Genomic DNA, 26,864 nt, shown 5'->3' on the forward strand with positions numbered 1-26,864 from the left:
TTTTCTACATCTGCATCTCTATTCCTGCCCTGCAAACAGGCTCATTTGTACCGTCTTTCTGGAATGTTATTATTTTTCAAAACCATTATCCTTAGCTAAACAAGTAAGAAACAACAGAGCGATATAACCAGAACTAAAAATTAATGCCAGGAAAAGGCAGTTATCATACTGTGATGAAACTAGCCAGGGAAGGCTCCCTGGAAGTGGAGAGTCATGGAGGAAGTTAACAATGGTGCTGATGAACGAATACAAGGGGGGCTGTGTAGAGGAGGGAGTGACATTGCAGAAGCTCAGAGGGGGGAATAAGAATCCTGGTGCAAGAAACCTGCTGAGTGCTTAGGGAAGAATGAGTTAGATTTGTATATCTTGGGTGTTTCTATTTCATATAAAAGGCAACAGAGACGTCACCAAGAATGAAAACATACTGTGGGATGTTATCTACAGTGGGCTAGAGTGTGGGGTACTGGAAGGGTTAGTGTTGAACACACAATGATGAGGACTGAATCAGGGTAGCAAATATGGAAATGAAGATCAAATGTGAGCATCTTTAGAGGGAGAATTAGCAAATCTTTCAGGAGAGGGAGAAATTCAAGACAATCCCACAGATTGTAAGTCTGGGGAACTGGAAGGGGAAACTGGGAAGTGTTGCATGCTTGGGTAGGCATGGGGAGAGTGCTTAATTTCAGGTAAAACCACATTCAAAAAGAGATTTCCTTCAGGCATTGAAAGATAGACACTCCAATCTTTGTTCAAAATGGGAGAAAAATTATTATTAGGGAAGTCAGTTTGGGCAGACTCAATGTAGCAATGGTAGCACAAAAACAGAATGTGGATGGTAGCAATGGTGATATGAGAGCAAGTGGAGACAGAGAGACATTATAAATACATAATGGATGGACTCCCCTAGTGGTCCAGTGATTGAGACTTTGCCTTCTACCTCAGGGTGCAGGTTCAATCACTGGTCAGGGAGTTAAAAGCCCACATGCCTCAGGGCCAAAAAACAAAGCAGAAAACAGAAGCAATATTGTAACAAATTCATTAAAGACTTTGAAAATGGTCCACATCAAAAAAGAAAAAATAATCTTTTAAACAAATAAAAGATGAAATGGAAACCATCACAGGAGACAAAAAATCAGGGAGAGGAGGAGAACCAGGGATAGCATGGGACAACCATGATGAGTGTACATGGAAGTCCTGTAGGGGTGTCCAGACCCATTGGAGTGTACCTCTTATCCTTTCCAATGATGTGTTATGTGACCTCAGTTTCTCCTGAAAGTCTACAAGTTGCTGTACCCTGTGAATGTTCATTCAGCATCAGCACTATGCTGCTGCTGCCGCTGCTAAGTCGCTTCAGTCGTGTCTGACTCTGTGCGACTCCATAGATGGAAGCCCACCAGGCTCCCCCGTCCCTGGGATTCTCCAGGCAAGGACACTGGAGTGGGTTGCCATTTCCTTCCCCAATGTGTGAAAGTGAAAAGTGAAAGTGAAGTCGCTCAGTCGTGTCCAACTCCTAGCAACCTGATGGACTGCAGCCTACCAGGCTCCTCCGTCCATGGGATTTTCCAGGCAAGAGTACTGGAGTGGGGTGCCATTGCCTTCTGCTAGGAACCATGAAAAATGGGGAAATATAAATAGACATAGTTTCTGTCTTTATATTCCTCATGATGTGCTAGGACACCAAAGTACAGCAGAATCAGAATACAGACCAGGCCAGGACAAGGGGGCAGATCTAACAGAATTGAGGCTAGAGGGATTCAAGAGTGAGTACAGGAAGTTGGGCATCAGGCTAGGTCAGTATCTTCAACTTCTTCCTTGATTGTGTGAATTGGGAAACGGCGACTCAACAGGAAAGGAATAATAGGATGAATTTGTTGTGGTTACACCCATACTATAATTACAGTGAATGAGCTACATTCTTTTAGAATTTTGCCTAAGAATTTTCCATACATCTACACGGTTCATTCCTTCCAGTTTTTTTGTGTGGAAGGATATGTCTTCCTTTAAAGTCAATCGTAAAAGAAATGCACCCAGTAAAGCTTAGCTAGGTACACTTAATAACCTAAAACAAATTCACACAAATTTGTACTACCTTTGTTTAACTTACATTTCTTCAGGGATATTATAGTTCATGTGACTCCTTTTCTTTCTTTCTTTTTTTTGGGGGGTAAATACTTAAGACTTCCTTATATCTGTACGTATTAAGTTTAATGTTTCAAAGGGAACACTTTAGTTATGTTCTTCTGTAATTTGTTAAGCAATCCCATGTTTACCCTATAGGATTTTGTAAAATCTGATCATTTATGGAAATGGTGAAGGTCAGGCTTTATGGTCCAGCCAACTTTGATGGGAAATTTCAGGGTGTGTACAGGAAACAGATGTCCAGAATCAGGAATTAAGAGCCATCTAAAAGCATCTGAAAGGGCATAAGACCCTGGGCAAGTCCCTCTTCTTTCAGCTTTAAATCTTTGATTCTTCATCTGTGACTGGAGTAAGGGATTGGCAAAAATTTTTATTTTTCTTTTGCTTTTGGTATTGTCTAATTTTTACAATGATCATGTATTTCTTGGCTTAAAAGCAAATAAAACAATAAGGCAGATTTCCATTTTGAAAAATAAGATTCTATGGGCTTTGGCATTGTACCTGGGATCAGGATGGAGAAGATCAAATTCTCCTTTGGCTTTATGGAACTAAAAGAAAGAACTCAGCCTTGATCTGGAGTGGCCCTAAAGCTCAAGGCTGCAAGCTCATTCATTCACTCACTCACTCATTCAACAAATTTTATTGGGCTTCTACTCTGCTTCAAGCTTTATTTGGGGGCACTGAGGATAGACCAACAGAAAGACAGAATTGGGGAAAGTGTGCTTAATGCTTTTCAACCTATGTAACACCAGGTGGTGATCAAGCAACTGTACTCATATGTCCTTAAATGTAATATGTACTCTGATATTCACTGATAGTTTTTAAAGATGGCTTATGCCCTTTGTATGCTGTACCCCTGCAGAGAGTGTGGGGAAAACGGTAACACAGAGAAGAGGCTGTTGACTTTTCCTCTTCTTACCCACAAACCCTTTCCAAATAAAAATACCCTGTTATTTTAATTAGTTGTTATTGAGTTTGACTAGCAGGTGCTGTTCTACTTTGCAATGATAAATAATTTAAAACTTGTACTCTCACCAGATGTTTAAACCACGAATTAAAATGAACCAGATTCTTTACACATTTTATTTCTCAGAAATAGAGTTTTAAAAAAGATTACTTAAAAAGATAACTGTACATTTTGGGCCATGCTGGCTTTTCAGGGTTTGGGACTGACAATTCTTCACTGCACCTCAACTGCCTTGAGACTCTTATGCTCACACCTCATTCCAAGGGTTTGCAGTCCAGTACATTTCAAATCATTTTGCCTGCCATCACCTAGACTGGGAACCTAGTTATATCAAAAATATACTTCCCTTCTTTGTCATGCCCTTAACCTATGCATCTTTTTACTATTCACTTGTCCAACATACTCTGTATTTTTGCCTAGAGAATCATATGGACAGAAGAGCTTGGCAAGCCCCAGTCCATAGGGTCACAAAGAGTCGGACATGACTGAGTGATTAACCCTTGTCCTTGTCCTTGTCCTTCACTTGACTTTCACTCTGAGTCCTTAAGATGAAGACTATAGACTTGGTAAAGGAAGTACTTCATTCAGTCTTTAGATCTGGTAAAAATCCAAAGACTATCTATTGTATCTATTTGGTACAAAAAAGTATGGAATATCTCTAAAGTACAAGATACTATATTGAACCAAAGGGATGAGCTCTCACCAATCCAGGCAGTATCCCAATAGCCACAAAGTGTGTATCATAGATGAATTAGTAACTTTAGAGCCAACTTGATCAAAAGGGGAAGAAAAAAATTTCAATAGGCAGAATGAATTCATCAGATAATCTGTGAAAATCCTAAATGTTTTATTTCTAAGAAAAAAATGCTATTTGTATACATCTCAAATTAAACTGTACTTCTGAATCAATTACCTATTTGAACAAACAATTTGTTTTGCTGTCTATTATTCTTTACCTATGTCATGGGGATACAAAATGAATAGGTATATTCATTCATTCTGCTTCCCTTTCTGTTCTTTTATTTCAATCCCTTTCTACCTCTGTCTCTGTATTCCTTTTCTTTCTTTAAAAATTTTTGGCATGCTGCACGGTGTGTGGGATCTTAGACCCCAACCAGAGATTGAAGCCGTGCACTTTGCCAGGGAAGCATAGAGTCTTAACCACTGGACCACCAAAGAAGTCCTGTCTCAAAAAAAAAAAAAAGAAGAAGAAGTTCTGCCTCTGTATTTCTTAGTGCATCTTGATGTGTTTCCCCCTGGTCCATGTGCATCTTTATCAACACTCAATCTGCTTGTTTCTATTTCCATCTCCTCCTAATTATCTATCCTGGATTATGCATAAACATCCTTTTGTATCATCAGGGAATATATTTTCAAAGGGCAAAATGTACGGCAAAGGTATACATTCTCAAAGAGGTCAAGTTCAGCTCTCTCTCTGTTTAACAAGTACCCCGCCCCCCCGACCAAATGCCAAGCATTTTATGTGTATCTGGCAAAAATGGACTGGACACAGCACCAATAAAACATATGTGTGAATAAAACACACATTCTGTGTAAACGAAGCAATACGGAGAGGCCTAACAGTGAGAGGCAGTAGAGCTTAGCAGTCAAGGGCATGGACTTGAGCATTACACAGCTGTACTGTCAAATCCAAGGTCTGCCGCTAATTAGCTACATGATCTTACATAATATTCATTCTTCCTAACATTCTTTTTCATTATCTGTAAAATGGGGGAAATAAGACTATCCACTTCATAGGGTTTTTGTGGGGATATAAAGAGATAATACATGTAAGTATCAACACAGTACTGCTGCTGCTAAGTCACTTCAGTCGTGTCCGACTCTGTGCGACCCCATAGACGGCAGCCCACAAGGCTCCCCCGTCCCTGGGATTCTCCAGGCAAGAACACTGGAATGGGTTGCCATTTCCTTCTCCAATGCATGAAAGTGAAAAGTGAAAGTCAAGTTGCTCAGTCGTATCCGACTCTTAGCGACCCCATGGACTGCAGCCTACCAGGCTTCTCCGTCCATAGGATTTTCCAGGCAAAAGTACTGGAGTGGGGTGCCATTGCCTTCTCCACAACACAGTACTAATCATCTGCTAAGTCGCTTCGGTCGTGTCCGACTCTGTGCAACCCCATAGACGGCAGCCCACCAGACTCCCCCGTTCCTAGGATTTTCCAGGCAAGAACACTGGAGTGGGTTGCCATTTCCTTCTCCAACTAATCATCTAGTGTTTATTATTTAAATAACAATTTACTATTATTTAAATTATTTAAATAATAATTATTTATTACTCATTGGATTACTTTTATTTATTGACTGTTATTCAATAAACATCAATATTAAATTACTCATCTAATTTGATTCTATACAACACACAAAAAATTAAAGAAATATTTTATATTTACCATAAAACAAAACAAAAAATATGAAGGTTTTCTTTCTACACTTCTCAAAGGACACAGGAACCTTAGGAAGATGAAGAGCAGGAATTTGCAGTTGAGTGAAAAGTTTTGAGGATGTGACTGGTAACAAGGTCTGTCTCAGTAAGAAGTTCAGTTCAGTTCAGTCACTCAGTCATGTCTGACTCTGCGACCCCATGGACTGCAGCACGCCAGGCTTCCCTGTCCATCACCAGCTCCTGGAGCTTGCTCAAACTCATGTCCATAGAGTTGGTGATGCCATCCAACCATCTCATTCTCTGTCATCCCCTTCTCCTCCTGCCTTCAATCTTTCCCAGCATCAGGGTCTTTTCAGATGAGTCAGCTCTTCCCATCAGGTGGACAAAGTATTGGAGCTTTAGCTTCATCATCAGTCCTTCCAATGAATATACAGGACTGATTTCCTTTAGGATGGACTGGTTCGTGAAACTCTTTAGGATTGACTCTTCTTAAGAGTTCACACCAATTTAAACTGAGATCTTCTATTACATTTGGACAAAAGGGTTTTGAGCTTTGAGGTATCTGCTGAGAAACCTGCAGTGATGGTTTATCCATGAAGAGAGCTTCAGTGAGACATACTTTTCCCTGCATTTAGCTTGCTTTCAAAAGCAGCTCTCTTGCCTTCCAAGACGTGCACTCATTGCATTCCCAGCTCCTGCTTTCCATACCCGAATGTGAGTTTTCTCTTTCTGATCAGAAGAAAGGCTGCTATTGTACAGTTGTTATCAGATTCAGCGGCTCATATATGTAAAGAGAGGGAGCGAAAACACTCATGCTGTTGTCATCGTTCATACATTTTTATAGGCTTCTGAAATATACTAATGATTAGACATTTGAAAGTAAATATTTTTATTTCACTAAAAAAAAAATAATTTTTTAAAGTTCATTGAGGCTGAGTAGTGGCCTCCCAGAACTCTATCACTGAAACCTTTTTAGATGATTTAACGGTGTGACCAATCAATGATTATACAAAAACACTTTTATTTACAGTGCTTAGTGCTGTGACATTGAAATTTCAAATCAAAGCAGTTTTTTGTTTCTCTGTAATCAGAAAATTATTTTCAACTAGGAAGTTAAAATATTCCTTTGAAACTGTCTAAATTATTAGAGGAGTTAAATTTGCTCAAAGCTTCCCTTCAGTTCTCTCAGCAAATTCATCACTCCAGGGGAGCAAAAAATTGTTAGATTTGTATCTGCATTTTTAATTTTAAGTTAAAAGATTTTTTTCAAGTAATTCATTTGAAAGAGATTTAAAACTATTTCTGTAAGATTCTTATATTTATTTGATGTTATGTAGGGTCAGCCTTGGAGAAGGCAATGGCACCCCACTCCAGTACTCTTGCCTGGAAAATCCCATGGATGGAGGAGCCTGGAAGGCTGCAGTCCATGGGGTTGCTGAGGGTCAGACACGACTGAACGACTTCACTTTCACTTTTCACTTTCATGCATTGGAGAAGGAAATGGCAACCCACTCCAGTGTTCTTGCCTGGAGAATCCCAGGGACGGGGGACCCTGGTGGGCTGCCGTCTATGGGGTCGCACAGAGTCAGACACGACTGAAGTGACTTAGCAGCAGCAGCAGGGTCAGCCTAACTTGAATGTAGGGGCACTGAGAGAAGGAGGTAATTTTCACTTAAAGGATCTTTAATTATTTATTTGTGTCTAGTCACATGAAAATCAAAATATATATACATATTCACATTCTTGCTCTCTTTCTCACACATCATAAATAGACATTATTTATTGCCTCTATTGATGTATAAATGATCAAATTATAAACGATGAAGATGGCATAGTTGGACCAATTTCCACTAACCTAACAATTCTTCTAGTCCTAAAAGTATCCTATGTTATGATGATCAGTAGATCAAGAATTCAGGATCTGCCCAAGGTGACATTTGTTCAGTAGGAATGAAAAATCTAGATTCTTAAGGATGTCACATGCTGACCTGTAACTTCATTCTTAGCTGGAAAAATATGTGGCACATACATGAGTCAATATAGTTTAAAATAGCACTGAAAAAAAAGAGAAATAAATAAAATAGTACTGAAATTTTCTAAACAATTTCTATATGTGACTTATAATGTATCAGTCTTCACTCACCTGAGGAGAGACAGGACAATGTAGTGGTTAAGTATGTGAATGAGGAAGTCTGACAGACTTGAGTTCCATCCTGACTTTGACAACTACTGGTCGGGTAACCTCATGACAAATAACTTAAACATCTCATGCTTCAATTTCTTTATGTATAAAAATGGGGATAATTATTCTACCTTACAGGATCATTGTAAACAATAAGCTAGTTAACCCATGTAGGCAGATTAGCACAATGATTGGCATAGAGTATATGCTCAATAAATGTTAGATGTTATTATTAAAGTCATATTAATGTTTTGGTAGGCTTTTGGTACAAAATAATATTTTACTGGGTTTGAATTTTCACTTGTCTATCAGGTCAGTCATTATGATTTGTTTCATCCTTCTTTCCTCAACTGATCTGTACACTTGCTAAGACACTTGGCAAGATACTTGCTGAATACTTTCTACTGAAGTTGGGCAAGAATGAAAACTTCTGACCATAAATAAGTCTACTGCACAAATATAACTGCTGTATGAGTATTTCAACACATATTGTAGCTATGAAATGAATCAATTCATTCATTGTAAGTCTTTATCTTAAATATAGCATATAAAACTTAACTGAGAATATTACCTGAAGAGTTCAATTCAGCAAAAATAGTTCTCAAGTTGAAAATAGTATAACCAGATTTTTCATCCAGTGTTAAAAAGGAAAAGGAACCATCATTTGTTTAGCATCAGCCACGTGCCAGGCTAGGTGATGCACTTTATACACTTTGTGTGTGTGTGTGCGTGTGTGTGCTCAGTCACTCAGTCATGTATGACTCTTTGCAGCCCCATGGACTGTAGCCCACCAGGTTCCTCTGCCCATGGAATTTTCCAGGCAAGAATACCGGAGTGGATTGCCATTTCCTACCCAAGGATCTTCCACACCCAGGGATCGAAACCGCGTCTCTTGCGTCTCCTGCATTGGCAGGCTGATTCTTTATGTCTAGCGCCACCGGGAAAGCCCCTATACACCTTATATCATTTAATTATCAAAACAACTGTATGACATTATCTTAGTTTGTTCACTCTGTTATAACAGAATACCATAGATTGAGTGGTTTATAAACAATAGAACTTTATTTCTCATGGTTCCTGAGGCTAAAATGTCCAAGATAAAGGCAACAGCAGAATCACTGTATGGTGAGGGTCTGCTTCCTGGCTCACAGACAGCTGACTTCTTACTGTGTCCTCTCCTGGCATAATGAGTGAGGGAACTCTCTGAGGTCTTGTTTAAAAAGGGCACTTACCCCATTCATGAGAGTTCCACCTTCATGACCTAATCACCTCTCAAAGTCCCCAACTCTAAATACCATCACATTGGGGATTAGGTTTCACATATGAATCTAGTGGGGGGACCCATTCAGCTTACAGCAGACCTGGATATTATTATCCTTATTTTATAACTGAGGAAACTGCATGTCTGAAAGATTAAGTTATATGTCCAAATTCATATAGCTGTGGACCACAGTCTGGTTCTGCCTGCCCTAAATCTCAAAACCTTCTCACTGTAATAAATTGATCAATAGAATTTTTCCTGTTTCAACTGGCTGTCTTGGTTGAAGATCCATCATCTCTACAATGCCAAAATAACTCCCTAAGATACAGAGGGGAATCATTCAAAGAAGTTATGTGGCAACAGAGAAAATGAGGTCATTGGGCTTGATTGAACTGCCCTTTATGCTTATTCAGGTAAATTACTTACATGTGTAGACAAAGTCATTGTTTTCTTTGCCCTCAAAAAAAATCTCCCATGTTATTCCCATTTCACAGAAAAATAGAAACAGAGAAGATCAAATTTTCTCCCTCCTAGCCAAAGGAGGTTGTTAGCATAAATCCTCTTGACTTTTCTTTGGATTTTTCTCAATAAGATTGTGTTTACCATTAGGATGGGACTTAGTCACATCGTCACTCATGAAATCTATGGCTGTCACTAACTTTATAGATAATCTGCTTCAGTGGAATATTACTTTTTCATTTTTGGACCACACACTACTTTGAGTCTCTGATGAAAGATATAGAGACTCCTCCAAGAAAAATTTATATATGCACCCACAAAACTTGGCACTTACTTTCAATGGTGTCATGGTCCTTCATCCACAGACCTCGTGGGGGCCCTTGAACATGGGGCCAAGAATCCCTGATCTAATGAATTTTAAAAGTTAATTTTACATAAGAAGAAACTTATCTCAAGGGATGTGGACCTCCTCAAGATCACCCAGCTAAGCTGGGGCAGAGTCTGCTGGCACAGTGCAGGCCCCTGAATAAATAGAATTGTCTATAAAGATGCCATGGCTATTGATTAGGAAAATAGAGCATGCTTTGGGGAAAATAGTGTATACTACAGTGTAAGATGTTTTTTAAATTTAAAAACAGCTTTTGGATAATATTACAAAATAAAAGGAGACTGTAAGATTACTTCACAGTGAGTAAAATGAAAAGCAAAGAAAGATAAGTAGATAGGCACAATGAAAAGTTAATTGTTAGCAATTAGGAATCGAACTTTGCCATCTTAGTCAAGAAGGAAAAGAAAACTGTGGTGATTTTCCAAAGAGAACCCTGTTGGCATCAATTCTGGAAGCATTTTATTTGACATATGTTGTCTTGGCAATATTTCTTTACACCAAGCTTAATTATGATACTAAGTTATCATGTAGGATTTCTCCTTCCTTACCAGTTTCATTTGAGCAATTCAAACTCATCAAAGGATTTTTCTCTCTAAAAATGAGAGAGGTAAGAACTGATATGATTAAAGAGGATCTCATGTTTCACCTTTATCATGACAATCTTTTGGGAGAATGGGTAGCTTTGAGTGGGACGCAGACATGAGGATGTCTCCCAGAAAGCAGAATCATGCAGACTTGGGTGCGAGTCCTGGCTGGGTTAGGAAAGATGATTCTACTTAGTTTCTCTGAGCCCATTTTCTCATCAGAAAAATGGCCTCATAACAGTTCCTTCTCGTGGGGTTTCATATAGATTACAAAGCACTAGGTAGATAGATGACTGATGATAGACAAATGGATAGATAGATAGTAGAATATATATGCTATATATGGTATGAATACATGATACTTAGATATTATTGAAAAGCAAAAGTGACAGTGTTAGTTGCTCAGTCATGTCCTACTCTTTGCAACCCCATGCACTATAGCCCACCGGGCTCCTCTGTTCATGGAATTCTCCAGGCAAGCATACTCTTGGGAATCTTCCAGACCCAGAGATCAAACCTGGGTCTCCTGCATTGCGGGCAGATTCTTTACCATCTGAGCCACCAGGGAAGCCCCATGATTAGTGCATGGTAAATGTTACCTGTCGGTGCTCGTTTTCAGCTGGCTAGAAGACAAAGGAAGGAGCTATTGGGAAAGCCCTCTCCAAAGTCATCTCCCAAGAAACTCAACCCCTCTCCAGCTACATTCTGGGGTTTCTGAATCACTGAGCGTGTGCACAGACCCTATGTCTTCAGACAATCTGGTTTCCAATCAACTCTATTTCAAATCTATTCTAGCAGTCACTTTGAAAGTGATGGGAGAGTTATGGATATGAAGTCTCCATGCTGAAAAGAAAATCTACCTCCTTATTTTAAAGTCTTTTTTTCTTCCATACTAGTTTGAAACCAAGATAAAAATATAGGGTAGTCTGGTATCTAACATATCAAGAATTTTTTATCTTGATAATTTATGTATTAGTTAATCACATATTCTAAATAGGTTTTTTTTTTTTGACTAGTTGATTTATGGTCTTTTTTCATATTACATAATTGTGGTTTCAATACAGCTAAAGAAGTAACTTAAAGACTCTCAACATAAAACTGTACTAATAAAACAAAGAAGCTATGTGCCTAATTTTTACAAAATAACTTTTAATCACTTTATTCTAAATTAGTGATTTTATTCATTTTAGTTATGAAAAGCCAATACATATGAAATAATATTATGTAATGTATACAGAGATTATAGAGCTTCCCTGGTGGCTCAGGAGAGTGCAGGAGACTAAGTTTGATCCCCGGGTTTGGAAGATCCCCTGGAGAAAGGAAACAGCAACCCACTCCAGTATTCTTGCCTGGGAAATCCCCATCCATGGGGTTGCAGAAGAGTCAGACACAACTGGGCAACTAGATGACAACAATACAGAGGTTATAAATCATTGTAATGCATACACTGTAAACTTATTCATCTTAAGACCTAGAACATTTCTAGTACCACTGAAACTCCCTCTCCAACCCACTCCCTTGCCACCACCACCCCACCCACAGAGGTAACTAGAACCTTGAAAAATAAAATTCTAAACAAGATAATATGAACTTAGGTGATAGTTTTTCTAGGACCCTGTGATCCAAAGTTTTCCAAAGATTCTTTTCAGACGCAAGTGAAGGTGTTCATGAGAAGCCCGCTATTCTCTGAGAGGGCAACAAATTTGCCTTTCTAAACATAGAGGACAAAAGAAGTCCTTCTGTGTCTATAGCTGGGAACTTTGGAGAAGTATTACAAACAAAGAATTCTCTACAAGCAAAGAATGCTCATCAAAATCAAATAAAGTGTAATGAAGGCTATCAAATATGTATGCTGAACATCTATTCTGCTCACTGGTTTCCTGACTGACCAGCCAAATATCAGAGATCTGCATTGCAGATTTGACCAGGTGGGAATGCTGGACAGGAATGATTACAGACTATTCCAAATTCTTATTCAAGGAGAATCTATCTCAGTTGCTTTGAAGTCTTCTAGGGAAATTCTTGACCTTTATTAGCCCAAAAGTTCTTAACATTGTTACAAGAACATACCACTGGATGTGAAACATGAGCATATTGAAATGAACAGTGGCTATATAAATGGATTCTCATCCATCTGTGAATGAAGTTAAAGAAGAATAATGTGCATACCTTATGAGCAAAACCAGTTCTTTTCATGAGTTTGCTATAAAATAGGTAATGTTCATCAGGAGTCGGAAAATCAGCTTTCAGTCTCATAAATCTTCATTAATATTCAGATTCTTCCATTTTAAAGTCTTTATGAGACTGTTGAAAAGTATAAATTTGAACTGTTTGTAAATAAAGGATTTGATTAATATGTTAAATATGCAAGCTGCATTCCATGGCTTAGTTATTAAGCACTTGAGAACACAACTTTTTAAAGAATTTTGGAAGAATTCACCCTCATTTAAAGGCTTGATTTGCTAATTATAATTCATTTTTATGTATGCAAATTTTAAACAATTTTCTAATTTTTTTCAGTCTGGTTGAAGTCACCAGACATTCTTGAACATATTTTCAAAACAGAATTTCTTTCAAAATATTACATAATTTGTTCGGGCCTTCCTTTCATTTGGGCTTCCCTGGTGGGTGAGATGGTAAAGAATCTGCCTGCAATGCAGGAGTCCTTTCAGTTACTCTAGATTAGTGAGATTTGACATTACATCTGAGATTATTACCAACTAAATAAATTAAAATGTGAGGGTGTATTTTCCATTTTAATAACCCCCTACATCACATACAGTTCCTTTGTTGGAATAAAAATCTTGGTAAAATACACATCAGCCTCTATAAATAGCAGCCATAAGCCTGTACATTCAGGAGAGTCTCCAGAGAGTGTATTTTAAACTGCACACTGTTTAGAATAGGAAATTCTTCTGATGTTCATATTTTCCACTGTGAGTGACATGGTCTATTCCATGTCACATATTCATTGGCTTCCATCTTCTTATACTATTTAGGGATCCAACTGGTAGATTCCAGAAGATTGCTCAATATGTGCTTTTTAGTTTCTTAAGTGGTCTGGGTCTTACTGCCCATGGGAATTCTGCACAATGAGGGGCTCTCCAAATGAAAACTAGATAACTTCCAGAGCTGGGCCCAGCAACTAGGCCATTGAAACAGTACTTTATCTTTGGAGCTAGTAACTCTACTGTGTCCATTCAGTATAATAGTAGTCAATCCATTTTTCATTCCCACAGAAAGCTTTGCACTGTTGGCAGGACTTTCTGGAGAAATCAAGAGACTAATATGGAAAATTACTGAGCAGGAAGTGAACAAACAGACAAACATGATGAGATGATGGGTTATCTTGCAGATTCCAAGACAAGGAGCCTCAGCAGTTATAATTACACTGCATCTTTCCCAAGGCACTATTGGCAGCCATAGTAGCTATATGCCTCTGCCCACTCTTTCCTTGACGAGTCCTTCTGTTTCTCTAATCAAAACTGTTGTGTAAATCTAATTTTTTTTTAGTAGGGGCCCATTTTGGAGATCTAATATTCCCTCACCATTTCTCCTTCCTTGATGAAGAGGATGAGAAATTACTGTTTAAGGGGACTTGGACAAAAGTTGTGATATAAAGGAGTTGATATCTGATGCCCTTCCTTGCTGATACTCCCCTTTCAAAAGCCTTTAACTCTTCCCACCTAACTAACCATGAAAGCAAAACATTCCTAATATATGTATGTTTTCTGAGCCAGCACCCTCAGAGTATATCCTGGCTGCCCAGGGAGTATCATTGCTATGGAAGCTCCATGGTTTATGAACTGAACAGAATGAAGCTTTTATAAAACTCAAGGCTGAGGCAGGATGGAAATTCCTAATCCTTTCATTTCTAAGTGCCTTATACCAGATGCACGTGAATATAAGTTCTATCTCATTGAAACATTTATCAGAGCAATGGTAGTGTGAACTAGGGAGACATGCCCTTCAGAAAGGAGTTAGTTTTCCGTAAGAATGGTGACTGAAGCCAGAATTACTGCCAGGAAACATCCTGGTATCGTGTTGGGTTGTGTGATCAGAAATTAAGACTCTCTTCCCTGCATTCTCAGGAAAGAGTTTAGAAATTCAAATCATTGAACTCAGACTTGCAAAGCACCACATCCAAGAGCACACAGTCAGTGGCAGCGTTAAGTCTGGAAACTCTGTCATTTACTTTAGTTCCGGTGCTCTTCTCTCTGCATTGTGCTGCGCCTGACCCCTCCAACTGCCTCTAACTCCGTGAAAGAAAGTACCTGTTAGATCAATGATTAAAGAAAAAGGACTCTGTATAAAGGTTGAGCAGATCTGGGCTTCCTCAACAGTGAAATAGAATGAACACTTCTCAGGGTAGCGGAGAAAATGAAAAGACATATGGACAAATACCATCAAAAGTGTCAGGGACTGCACATGACAAACGCTTATCAGGTAGAGATACCTGTATGATTCGTTTAAGTCAAATTCACTTCCATTTAACTCTATGTGTTGTGGCAAGTTTCCTTCTGGTCATATACTATGTTTCAGACCTTCTGGTCATATAATGTGTTCCAGAAGAATGTTCACACTTCACATTCTGCTGTGTTATGCTGTCTAACTGGCCCTCGGGCATTCAAGTCTTTCAAAAATCTGACTCAAAGAAAACGCTGTAAAATGTTACCTCCCACTCTCCCCAGAGTGGGAGGTAACCTGTCACCCCTGGAGAGGCCTTAGGACCTCAAATGCAGATTAAAAGATACCATTTTATCTTCCCTTTCCTAGTGGTGAATTGAAAAGAAAATTCAAAAGATTTTAAAATGATGACTTTATCCCATTCAGAATTAAATCCTGCTGTTGGGTCACTTACCTGTCTGATTTTGCATCTAAGTGAGCAAAAGCCCTCAGGCTTAGAGGGATTTTGTGCTGCTCCACACCACTGTCCTTCCCTTCTGAAACATAAGTGGTGAACTCTTACCTTGAAACCCCATCTCAGCAGTCATCCTCTGGAAGAGTCCCCAGTCAAAGAGACTGATTTCCCACCTTGGGTTTCCCATAGCACTTTTCTGGTACAGTAATTATTATCACCCGTTTTATTTCTTATTTGTTCACATGTCTGTTTCCCCCACCAAACTGAAAGCAACTCCAAATCCAAAGCTACATCTTACTTTTATTTCCCCAAAGACTCATACTCAATGCTGAAGAAATGAGTGAAAAAACAGCTACTTCAATTTATATCTGTGTACCAAGGCAGAACTTTGCTTACTTCAATAAGCTATTTAGGGACTTCCCTGGTGGTCCAGTAGATAAGACTTCACCTTCCAAAGCAAGGGGTGTGGGTTCAATCCCTAGTCAGAGAGATATGATCCCACATGCGTAAGGAAAAAAAAAAAAAAACCCAAAGCATAAAACAGAAGTAATATTTAATAAATTCAATAAAGACTTTTTTTTCTTAATGGTCTTTAAAAAAAAATAAACTTTCGGGGGGACGCAGAAACATTGGTGGCCTCTGAGGTATTTCCTGAGTACCAGCACCATCCATAGAGTGCTGGAGGTTCCATCACTCTCCTGACGAACCACTGGAATTTTGACTTTCTGTTTTTGTCTCTAGAGATATGAAGAAACTCACCTCCTGTATTTCTCTGATTATTAAGGATAGTGCACTTCTGTTCCATGTAATTTTTGACCATTATGTTTGTTTAGTTGCCTCATGAAGGCAAATGATACTAATGTGGTAAGAGTAGATTCCCTTTGAGCTTCCCTGGTGGCTCAGCGGTAAAAAATCTGCCTACAATGCAGGAGACCTGGGTTCGATCCCCAGGTCAGAAGATCCCCTAGAAGGAGAAAATGGCTACCTGTTCCAATATTCTTGCCTGGAGAATCCCATGGATGAAGGAGCCTGGCAGGCTACAGTCCAAGTTGCAAAGAGTCGGACACAACTGAAGGGACTTAGCAGCAGCAGCAGCAGATTCCCTTTAGCTGGCCTATTTGCTCTAATACTCAAGCTCTTAAGTGTTATTTGCAATTAACATGTGCATTGTAAGACCAGATAATCATTGAATTACAGGGTTCATACCAAGCTCCAAAGAGTCCTACAGTGAACAAACTATATAATCAAAACTTTCTCTAATGAAAGACCAAGTTTGTGGTCTGGAGGAGTAAACTTCTTCAGCTAATCCCAGGAGGATGGGCAGAAGTAGATGGGAGTTAGGGTCAACCTCAGATGAGTATTTACTAACACTCTTTCTGAAATAGAGAGTGTTTAACACACAAGTTGGGTCTAAAGTTTAGACTCTAAATAGTGCACTGTTTTCTAGCATTGGGATGTTTTACCAAGGGGGAAAAAAGGAATAGAGAAAGATGTTAGAAAACCCAAGACTTTAAACCAAGATATGGACAGTTAACTTTATTTTCAGTGAAATGTAAAACTTTTTGTTTTTATTAATAGTTTATACACCTCCAAAAGTATTGTTTGGAAGAAAGAAGAGCAGCATTTATAAATAAATGTTTATTTATAAGTAAACTATTTATAAATAGTTATCAATCAAAACTCTAAGATTCAGATTAATTTAGTAAACATTGACTATGATACAACACAGTAGGCACTAAGTTTCTTAATTATAAAAGTATAACCTTTGGTTGATTTGTTACCCTAAAATTTATAATTAAAATGAAGTTAATGAACTGGAACACCCAGAACAGATAGGCTTGGAAGCACTATAGAATAGTCTCAGAATTGTATCTTTTAATTTTTAATTTAATTTTTAATTCTTAGATTCACTGAAAAAGAGTCAGAAGGAAAGATAATTTGAAGTTATCCTAGAAAGACACTGAATTCTAAAATACCTATGGGAATCTCAGATTACATCAGCTTTCTCTACTTTGAAACATAGTTTAGAAAACTGAATGCATATTTCAGGTCACAGGCTTTCAGATTTGACTTGACTGAATGCTACTTTTTATATAAGTATCATCCACTTTATTTTCTTTGTTGTCTTCATGAGGTCTTAAAAAGCTTTCCAGATAGCTTTTGACTTCTAAATAAGAAAAATGAATATGATTTTTTTAATTAAATGTTTTCACCAAAACCCCTTCCCTGTTCTGTTCTGTAAACTAATGAACAAAATGGAGCTCTATTTGTTTTTCTTGCCTTGGTCTTAATAATATTTTTATTTCATTGCTCAATAACCTCAAAGTAATACAGTGTCCTAAAGCTGAAGAGCTTCCTCCTAGTCTACTTCTAACCTCTTGTCTCAAGGCATATCATAAAGACACTCAAAAATTATACAAAAGAACATTTCTAATACATTCAACACGTGTCAAATTACATTAGGTCTCCCAGATGTAAGCGAATGGAATCTAACTGCAATCTACTCTATTAGTCAGTCTGGACTACTGTAGCAGAATGCCAGAGACTGGGTGGCTTAAATAGAAAGAATTTATTTCGTGTAGTGCGGGAAGCTGGGAAGTCTAAGATCAAGCTACTGGCAGATCTGGTGTCTGATGAGAGCCCTCTTCCTGATTTGCAGTTGGGTGTCTCCTTGTTGCATCTTTATGCAGAAGAGAGAGACAAAAAACAAGCCTTCTCATGTCTATTCTAATAGACTAATCCCACTCTTGAGCATACCACCTTCATGACCTAATCATCCCCCAAAGGCCCCATCCCCTAGTACCATCACATCCAGGGTTAGGATTTCAACATATGAATTTTAGGAGACACAAACATTCAGTCCACACTCCTGATGGTATCAGTAAGTCTGGGAAAAGAATGGGTTTAGTAGAAGAGGTCTGCATGGGTGCCAGGTCCAGGGTTGGCACTGGGTATCTAGGAATATCCAGATGAGATAGACCTTGACTCTCAGGGTTTGTTCATTCTTGTGATGTGATAGATATTTTCTCCACTGAAGGAGATGTTTCCCCACATCTCCCCTTAGTTTGGGTGAAATCTTTATGGTGCTCTCCCTTCCCTTTGCTCTGACTCCATGTCATAAAGCAGTCTCTGGTGAATGAGACTTCCTGACACTCTGGTGTGGGAACTGGGGGCATTCTGGTTGGGAAATAGGAGCTCCCCAGGCACTGAAGAAGGAGATCATCCATTCTATCTTAATTAACTGGCCTTAACTGGGCATTCTGATGCACACATCAGTTTCTCGTGAGTCTGTGAGCCAGTCAGTCTCTTTGAGATCTGTCCATCCTGAGAACTCTCAAGATTCAGTGGCTGGGGCAGCAGAGCGTCTAGAACTTGTACCATGAGAAATACTCTGAAAAAGACCACTCCGTGGGAGTATCTGGTAGGACCGGCCAACTGGCCTTTTCATGCAGCATCTCTAGTCCATTGCTGTCCTCCTTTAACCCAGAGAGCAAATGATGAGAATTATTTCAGCATCTGCCTTATGTCTGACACTATTTGAGGCTGTATCAGATGTCAAAGAGGTGTTAGGAAACATCCCTGCCAGAAAACAGGTGAGAAGAGGTATAAACACGTGAACAGTGAATAAATAAGACTCTCGTATCCATTCATCTATTTCTATCTATAGAAATAGATATTTCTATAATACTAATTCATGTGATCTGTTAATCGCAAAATAGGACAGTACCTTAAAAAGTGTCATTTATGTAATATAAACAGTAAACACTACCTCCAAAGTATCCAAAACACACAATGGGTAATTTCTCTAGCAATAGGAACAAATAGATATTTTAATCCAGGTCTGACCACCTAATAAAGAAATCAAGTTTTTTTCAGACCTTACATTGTATCTCTGGAAAAAAATCTGGATTTGATTCCAGCTCTGAAAGCCATGTGTAAATTTTATATCCAGATGCATAAAGTGGACATTCGAAAATAAATTTATGGTGTGGAAATATTTAGATAGTTTGAACAAGAGTGATACACACTGTGAATTCCGTGGCTTATGAACTACCATGCTTCCTTTGAAGATGTGACTTTTTCCCTGCACCAGAATTATATTCTGAGTCCCCACGATAGTTTCTTAATTTCCTTCACAGTTTAATTGTGTCTATATGCAAGAAATCTATATTCTAAAGTTATCACCAAGGGCCAAATCCAGTTTCCTACAGGCAGAGACCATATCTTTCATGTAAACACTTCTTCCCTAGAATTATATAAGGTATATATTATTATTTTCTGAGACCAGAACCAGGGGTTTATAAATGTGCACTAGCAACCATTCATTCAAGAAACTGATGTTAGAACCCTACTATTTCCAAGCTCTGTCTTACTGTTTTAAAAATGTGTTTCAAGCTGGAGGGTGGAGGGGAGTTGGGGGCACAATCTTTTTAAGACAGTAACTTTTCTTTCCAGGAAAAGAAAGTAGTGCAGCTAGCTAAAGCCCTCAGATTTTAAAAAGAGCTTAGAGACTAGACCTAAATAATTGCTGCAAAAGAATTTAAACAGAAATGGAACCTCACAGCAAGTTAGCTGGAAGGGCTGAGTCACATATAACACAACTATTTCTCACATGCAAGCAAGAGTGGGCTCGAACTTTCTCATAGCTCCTCCTAAGATGATAGATTATGAAGAAATAAAGTCAAAACTAGGAAGACTTTATAGAGGTGGAGCCAGACACTGGTTCTTAACGAATCACTGGAAATTTAAAAGGCCGTTTTAGGGAAAAGGATAAGAAAGAATAGCCTCATTGGGTAAAGGCAGAACACTTCAGGAGATATTGGGAAAACGGTGGCAAATGCCAATAATCCTTTCACTGAACAAAAGTCTCCTATACACTGCACCAAGGATGTTCATGTGCTAGATTGCTGATGGGTACAGCTGGAGGTCATGATTTCCTAAGGGGACGAATTAGCAAGGTAATGCTGGGGTTCAATGTTTGGCCTTGAGAAGGAGAGAATGCCCTCCTTTTAACTGAATGGTGGGGTCTTGAGCAGAGGACCTACATTTCACCGTGAAAATACAGAAGCATCAAGGCAGACTGAAATGATGTCTCACTCCTGTGCACCCATCCTGTTTTATTCTAGAACCAAATACATACTAGGGTGGCATCGATGGTGAGCCCACTGGGCCAGCCGGAGGGGAAGAGGGGAAGAATAGTTCACAGGATTAGATCTCAAGAAAGCAGATTAGACAGACTGAGGAGGAACACTACCTCCTGAAAGGGAGAAAGGGAGAAAGAAGGTCATCCTGGGAGAACCCATGGCGCACTGAGTGACTCTGAAAGTCTTCTTTCTTTAGGTGAATGGTGAGCACACAGATGTTTATTATAGTTTCTTACTCCTTGTAGTTTGTCTAAGATTTAGAATAAAATGTAATTTTAGAAACGTACAGAAACCTTATAACCGGCACCCATATATACTCAATCAGATCTGCCTATGGATGTCAACAAAATGACATTACTTGTGGTATAATTCTTAATGATCCCTGCTGATGCAAGACTAACTCCACCAATAACTTTTTTTAAGAAAAAGAGTCCTTCTGTTTCTAGAAGTCTGATTCATAAAACCTAACAAATAGTGCATTCACCCACCATTTGCAACCTTTAGTGGCTCCTGCCGCTGATTCCCTGCCCCAATGAGGCCCTGCCCCCACCCTCCACCACTGCCCTGGGGCTTACTTGAGACCCTCCATTTCCACATCAAAGATGCTGTCTCACGCCCTTACTACAAACTTTCAAGTTTCCAAAGTGGTCCTGCGTTTCCTTCACTCTTCCAGAATTCCAGAACGGCTGTGGTTATAGAAGTGTGTGTGTTGGCGGGGGAGGGGCCTTTCCTCTGCCCCTCTTTGTCACCAGGCCACCAAAACTCAGCCTAGACTCAGCAAACATCTTGTGGTTTTGGTGAGTGGTTTCCCTTTTAGACTCAGGAAACACTTTCCGCTTCTGTGAAGCCCACCTTGGTCCTCAGGGCACAAACAGGTATAGCAATAGGTCTTAGCTCAGGGGCCAATTCCAAGGCATGGGATAGCAGACAATGCGCCAAACCTCCATGTGGATCAGCTCCCTAGACCCCCTTCACCACACAGTCACATGTGCCCAGATGTATCTCAATTCCAGTGGTGGGCATAACTGGCCTTGAGGCTGGGCCACCAGACACATCAATTATCCTCTCATTTCAACTCAATGACAGAAAAAAACAAATTAACTTGGTCAAGGCCATTGTTTGCTCTTTATGAAGCTGTGTGCCCTAATTTACTTATGCAGCACATATTACAGAAGGGCTGCTCTATGCCAGACATTGTGCTAACTGGGGTGAGAGGATGGGGCACGAAGATGGGTAAGACACAGTCTTCCTCCTCAAGGAGCTCACAGCCTAATAATGGGAGGTAGAAATATGTAAATATACTCGGAGTGCAGTCCAGGGCCTTGAACTCTATGCTGCTTCAAATAGATCATTAGAATTCCCAGACATTGAAATGTAGGTGTATATATGCTCTCTGAAAGAGCGTGTCCTCCTTTCTTGAAATTATATTTTGTGTTTCAAGCAGGAGGGCAAGAAAAATACTATAAAGAATAACCTGAAAGAACTGAAAAATGAGCCTCTGGAAATAGTATGAAGGACTTTGTATGAGGGTAATTAATAACAACAAAAATAGCTTAACATATAAATGTTAAAGATAGATTGACTAAACAACAAATCTGGAGGAAAAAAAAAAGCCACCCTGGATTTAGCACAAAAATTAATGAATGATCTCTATAAGAGATGCTATTATCAACGTGAAAACAATGTTAGGATGTGTTAACAGGAATGTGGCAGGCAGTGCTGGGACTTCAGCCAGCCACATTCAGCCTTGGTCAAGCCTTTATTATGTCCAATTTTGGTTTCCCATTTGAAGAGTTGTTAAATTTCAGGCTGATATTAAAAGGATGGAAAATAGGCATTGGCATCTAGCCTAGAAAAGACGAGACTGAAGGATGACTTAATACCTGTGGCCCTAACAGAGATAAGTGGATTTCTATTTCAGGCACAGGAAGTCTAGTTCAATCACCGAATAAATTGAGCGTTTAAGAGTGATTAAACACTGGGACCTTGACCATGGGATGTCACCTTAGAAGTAGAGTACTTCAGCTCTGCCACTTTCAGAATACCGTTCACTCTCCATCTTGCATTAATATTTTAGAATGCATATCTTATCTCCCTTTGGGACTGCCCTTCTTATCTTTGGAGGCCTCATGGCTCTTAACTCTATGACTTGCTTGTAATAAATATCCAAATAGTGTTAGGTAGGGGGAAGGTGCTGGAATGGAAACTATATGGCCACCATTATGAGGTAGACAAGAGAATGTAGCAGCCCAAGCTGTGTTACAGGCCTGGAGTGAGACCAGAGAATAGTTCAGAGAATTGTCTCAGCAAAGGCCGTAAACATTCTTTTTTTTTTTCTTTTCGTAAACATTCTTGTGATGGACAGGGTGCTGCACTGAAAGACTATGAGGAGGGGTAAATGATGACTTTCTAGAACAGTCCATACAGCCCTCTACCCCCTTGCCTGCCCAGCCCAACACACATTCCACAGTGGGAACTACAGACTTTAGCTAAGACATGATATGGAAGGAGAGACAAGGAAAATACTGATGGTAGAGAGCAGAAGAAAGAAGGAAGAGTAGTCTGTAATTTCTGCAAAAGGAGATGGAAAAGGGAGAAGCATTTCACAAGAAGGTTTCTCAGGAAAATCTGTTAAAAAAGCAGTAGTCCCAGGAAAAAACAAAGCAAGATCATTTAAGTGAAACATGTTCAGTACCATTCAGGGAGGGGAATGGGGAGGAGGGTGATGCCTCAGCTGTGGAAGAAAGACTCTGAGAGGCCACAGGAAAGGAGGAAAGATGTAGTTAACCCCTTCGCTCCTGTTCCTGGTTAGCGGCTGTCTAGGCAAGATCTTTTGCCTCATTCCAAGAGTGTAGTGTCTGTGAATTTCTTTACAAGAAAAACTTTCTTCAAGAACTTTTTAAAACATCCTCTTTAAATTACTTAAATGGTTGCCTCTCACGTGTTTAGATTTCCTTTGACTTTAAGTTGTGTTTCTGTAGGAGGTGTGTGTGTGTGTCTGTCTGTCTTGGGTGCCTTAGGGTAGTACACAGGGCACTTTCCACATACCTCTCTTTTCCCTAGGGAATTGCTCCAAGGTAGAAGCTGTTCTTAAACAACCATTGCAGACCATAAAATCTGGAACAGATCATGGAGCTCTTACCTCCATGAAGTAAAGTTATTTTTTAATCATATTTTATTAATAAAGGACCACCCTGTGGTGGGAGCTTATTTCTTTCTATAGCACTGATCTCCTTCAAACCTTCTCAGCCCAGAAGCTCTTTGACGAAAAATGAAACAAACTATCTAGAAATGGAGGGTGCTATCAGTAATTTCGTTGATGCTGGAAAAGATTGAAGGCCTGAGGAGAAGGGGACAACAGAGGATGTGATGGTTGGATGGCATCACCGACTCGATGGACATGAGTTTGAGCAAGCTCTGGGAGTTGGTGAAGGACAGGGAAGCCTGGCGTGCTGCAGTCCATGGGGTGACAAAGAGTTGGACACAACTGAGTGACTGAACTGAACTGATGAGTAATTCAAGAGTGACCCAGATTTTCATTTCCACTAGTAAAAGAGGCCAGAAATGTCACATGTATGACACCTACTCTCTTGCTGAAGGATGACTGGCCCAGCTGTTCATGGTACCAATGAAGGATCATTGCTTTGGCTCTCAGAGACACCAGTTCTGGCAGTTGGACCCTGAGTACCTGTGTCTGTGCTACACTGTGAAAGCACATGTGCTTGCTGGTCTCTGCAGAAACAGACGCTGTTCACAAATTGCTTCTGGTATGTTCTTTCTGATTCCTCTCACCTTGCCTCTCCAGCCCTGGCAGCTGGACCTCAGAGGGCTACGTGGAAGCAGCTGCCTACTCCAACCCCGCTCTCGTCTTGTGAGTCTCTCATCTTCCTGCCTCTCAAATGCATCCAGTCTCCCTCTTATTGTCCTCTGTGCTCTCACTCTTCCATACTGAAGTCTGACCGAGCCCCAGATTCATTCCTCTCTTTGCTGTTGTCATGTTAGTACCCTATTAGGTAGCAGGAGTTACGACATCCATTAGTTTTACAAACTGAAGACAGACAGCTACTTCCCAAACACATTCCATTAATTACAAGGGGCCAGCTACAAGAGTGCATGATTTCTCTCTTTCTATCTGTACAACTAGGGAAATAACTCGGTGGATATCTTTTATATAGCTGGCCATTAGTGTATTTTCAGTGCATGAATGTTAGCATGTTAGTGGAAAATTACTAAATTCTTGCTCTCCTTTATGTGTGTGTGCATGTGTGTGTGTGTGTGTGGAGAAAAAAAGTCTGGCCTGGAAGAACCACTGAATTTTTTCAAGGCTAGTCGATTTTATGAATTTATTCTGATGATGCCAAAATTATACTTGCCACCTCAGAATTGGAGTGGGAGTGGGAAACAGGAAATCAGGAGGTGAAATGTATTCCCAAGGTCAACTGAGTCCCATAAGCAAATGTATTGGTTTTCTATCACTGCTGTAACAAAGAACCACAATCATGGTGGCTTAGAACAGTACAAACTTACTACCTATTGTTCTAGAGGTACAGAGTCCAACACAGTTCTCTCCAGGCTAACCTCAAGGTATAGATAGACAGGGCTGCATTCCTTTCTGGAGGCTCTAGGGGCAAATCCATTTCCCTGCCTTTCCAGTTTCTAGAAGCCGCCACATTCCTGGATTCCTGGCCCCGTGCTTCTATCTTCAGTGCCAGCAAGGTCATCTCTCTGGCCACTATAGCCATATCTCCTCGTGACCTCAGCAGGAGAGGCTTATCTCATTTTAGACATTTTGTGACTAAGAGTGAGCACATCTGGATAATCCAGGATAATCTCTCCACCTCAATGCCTTTAACTTAATCACATCTGGAAAATCCCTTCTGCCGTGTAAGGTAACATATTCACAAGTTCTGGGCATTAGGACATTGGATGTCTTTGGGAGAAACATTATTCTGCCTGCCACAGCAAATCACTGAATTTTAGAGGAAAAAAATTAAATGGGAAAAATATGATAGAAAGAGGAATGGCAAAATGCCTCAATACATGTATCTATCACAGCTTTGGAGTGATAAACTCAAACCAAGTCAGTATTTTATTAAAGCCTCTTGTGTAATCTCTAATTTTATGAGTGTCTTGTGCACTTTAAGTAGTCTATATACATTGAGTGATAACATACATAATCAAAGGGATGTTTAAAGGTGTATATTCATTATGTGTGTGTGTTTAGTCGCTCAGTAGTGTCAGAGTCTTTGCAACTCCATAGACTGCAGCCTGCCAGTCTCCTGTGTCCATGGAATTCTCCAGGCAAGAATACTGGAATGGGTTACCATTCCCTTCTCCAGAGGATCTTCCCTACCCAGGGATCTAATCCAGGTCTCCTGCATTGCAGGCAGATTCTTTACTATCTCAGCCACCAGGGAAGCCCATTCTTCATAGTATACGGAGATCATTAACTTTGAAATTCATTAAACTCTATTACTCTATAAACTATGACTTTGAGAAAAGCATAGGACTTAAGCAGAAAAACAGCCAACATTTTCTAGTTAGTGAAAGTGAAGAGAGGATTTAATGTAACTAAATTAAACTTCTTTAAGTTGAGCACAAGAGTACCTGCTTTGGTTCCTCCCCGTGACGTGGGGTGAATTTTTGAAACGCTCAGTGCTTTTGCATCCATATTTGCAACGTGAAGCCATAGATCGCAAAGATTTTTTTTAAATCACGTGAAGGATGGGAATCAATGTGTGAAGGGGACTGTTTCTCCTGCTATCTACCAAAAGAATCATCTTAACCCTACATTGTGGAGATCTGAGTCGTTCAACTGATTTAACAGAAAGCCAGTCCCATCAGTATCTTGGTGCCCCAGCAGCAATCTGTTCATTGCTTGTTAGAGATGAAGAAACACATTCACAACTCAGGCCTACAGGAGTGTCATCTCCAGATAGAATCAACACCACCCCCTCCACAGGGGCTGGAATCTGGCTGCTTTCCAAGCTGTTGCTGACCAGGCTCCCTTGCCTGGCCTGGCTGATGAGATCATCACACCAAGTGCCACGGGGGCAGACCAGGCCCGCTGTTGCAACATGTTCCTTCCCCGGGCTGTTGCCTTCACTTCACCAAATGCCCTGTATAACACAGCATATCTCTGATCCACTGGCTCTCTTCCCTTTGCCTTTGTATGCATTTTTATATCATGCATCTTCCCCTGAATAAAAGGGATAATAGAGGTTTCTCAGATTTGATTTCTCAGTGGGAATTGTTTGCTTTGGAAGCCACCTACACCAATTCTAATTGAGAACAGAGCTCAGAAGGAGGGCCTGAGAACTGCACCCGGATGAACTTTTTGGTGGGCTGATTTCCGTTGATTTCTTTAGCATTGGATTGTGTATGTGAGTGATTCTAGGGTCGACTGTTTTACAAAAGCCTGGGCACGTGGATCAATCAGCGTCTTTTTCTTTAACTAGTTCTCTACCTTGGAAGG

At 39.8% G+C, this 26,864-nt stretch overlaps 1 protein-coding gene across 8 annotated transcripts in view; it reads left to right on the forward strand.

Moving 5' to 3' along the window:
- CALD1 (caldesmon 1) overlaps nt 1–26,864 on the forward strand; it is a 204,610-nt gene that overhangs the window by 99,067 nt on the left and 78,679 nt on the right. The gene's annotated exons all lie outside the window — the stretch shown is intronic.

This window comes from Bubalus bubalis, chromosome 8 (genome assembly GCF_019923935.1).
Source record: "Bubalus bubalis isolate 160015118507 breed Murrah chromosome 8, NDDB_SH_1, whole genome shotgun sequence".
Lineage (NCBI taxonomy): Eukaryota > Metazoa > Chordata > Mammalia > Artiodactyla > Bovidae > Bubalus > Bubalus bubalis.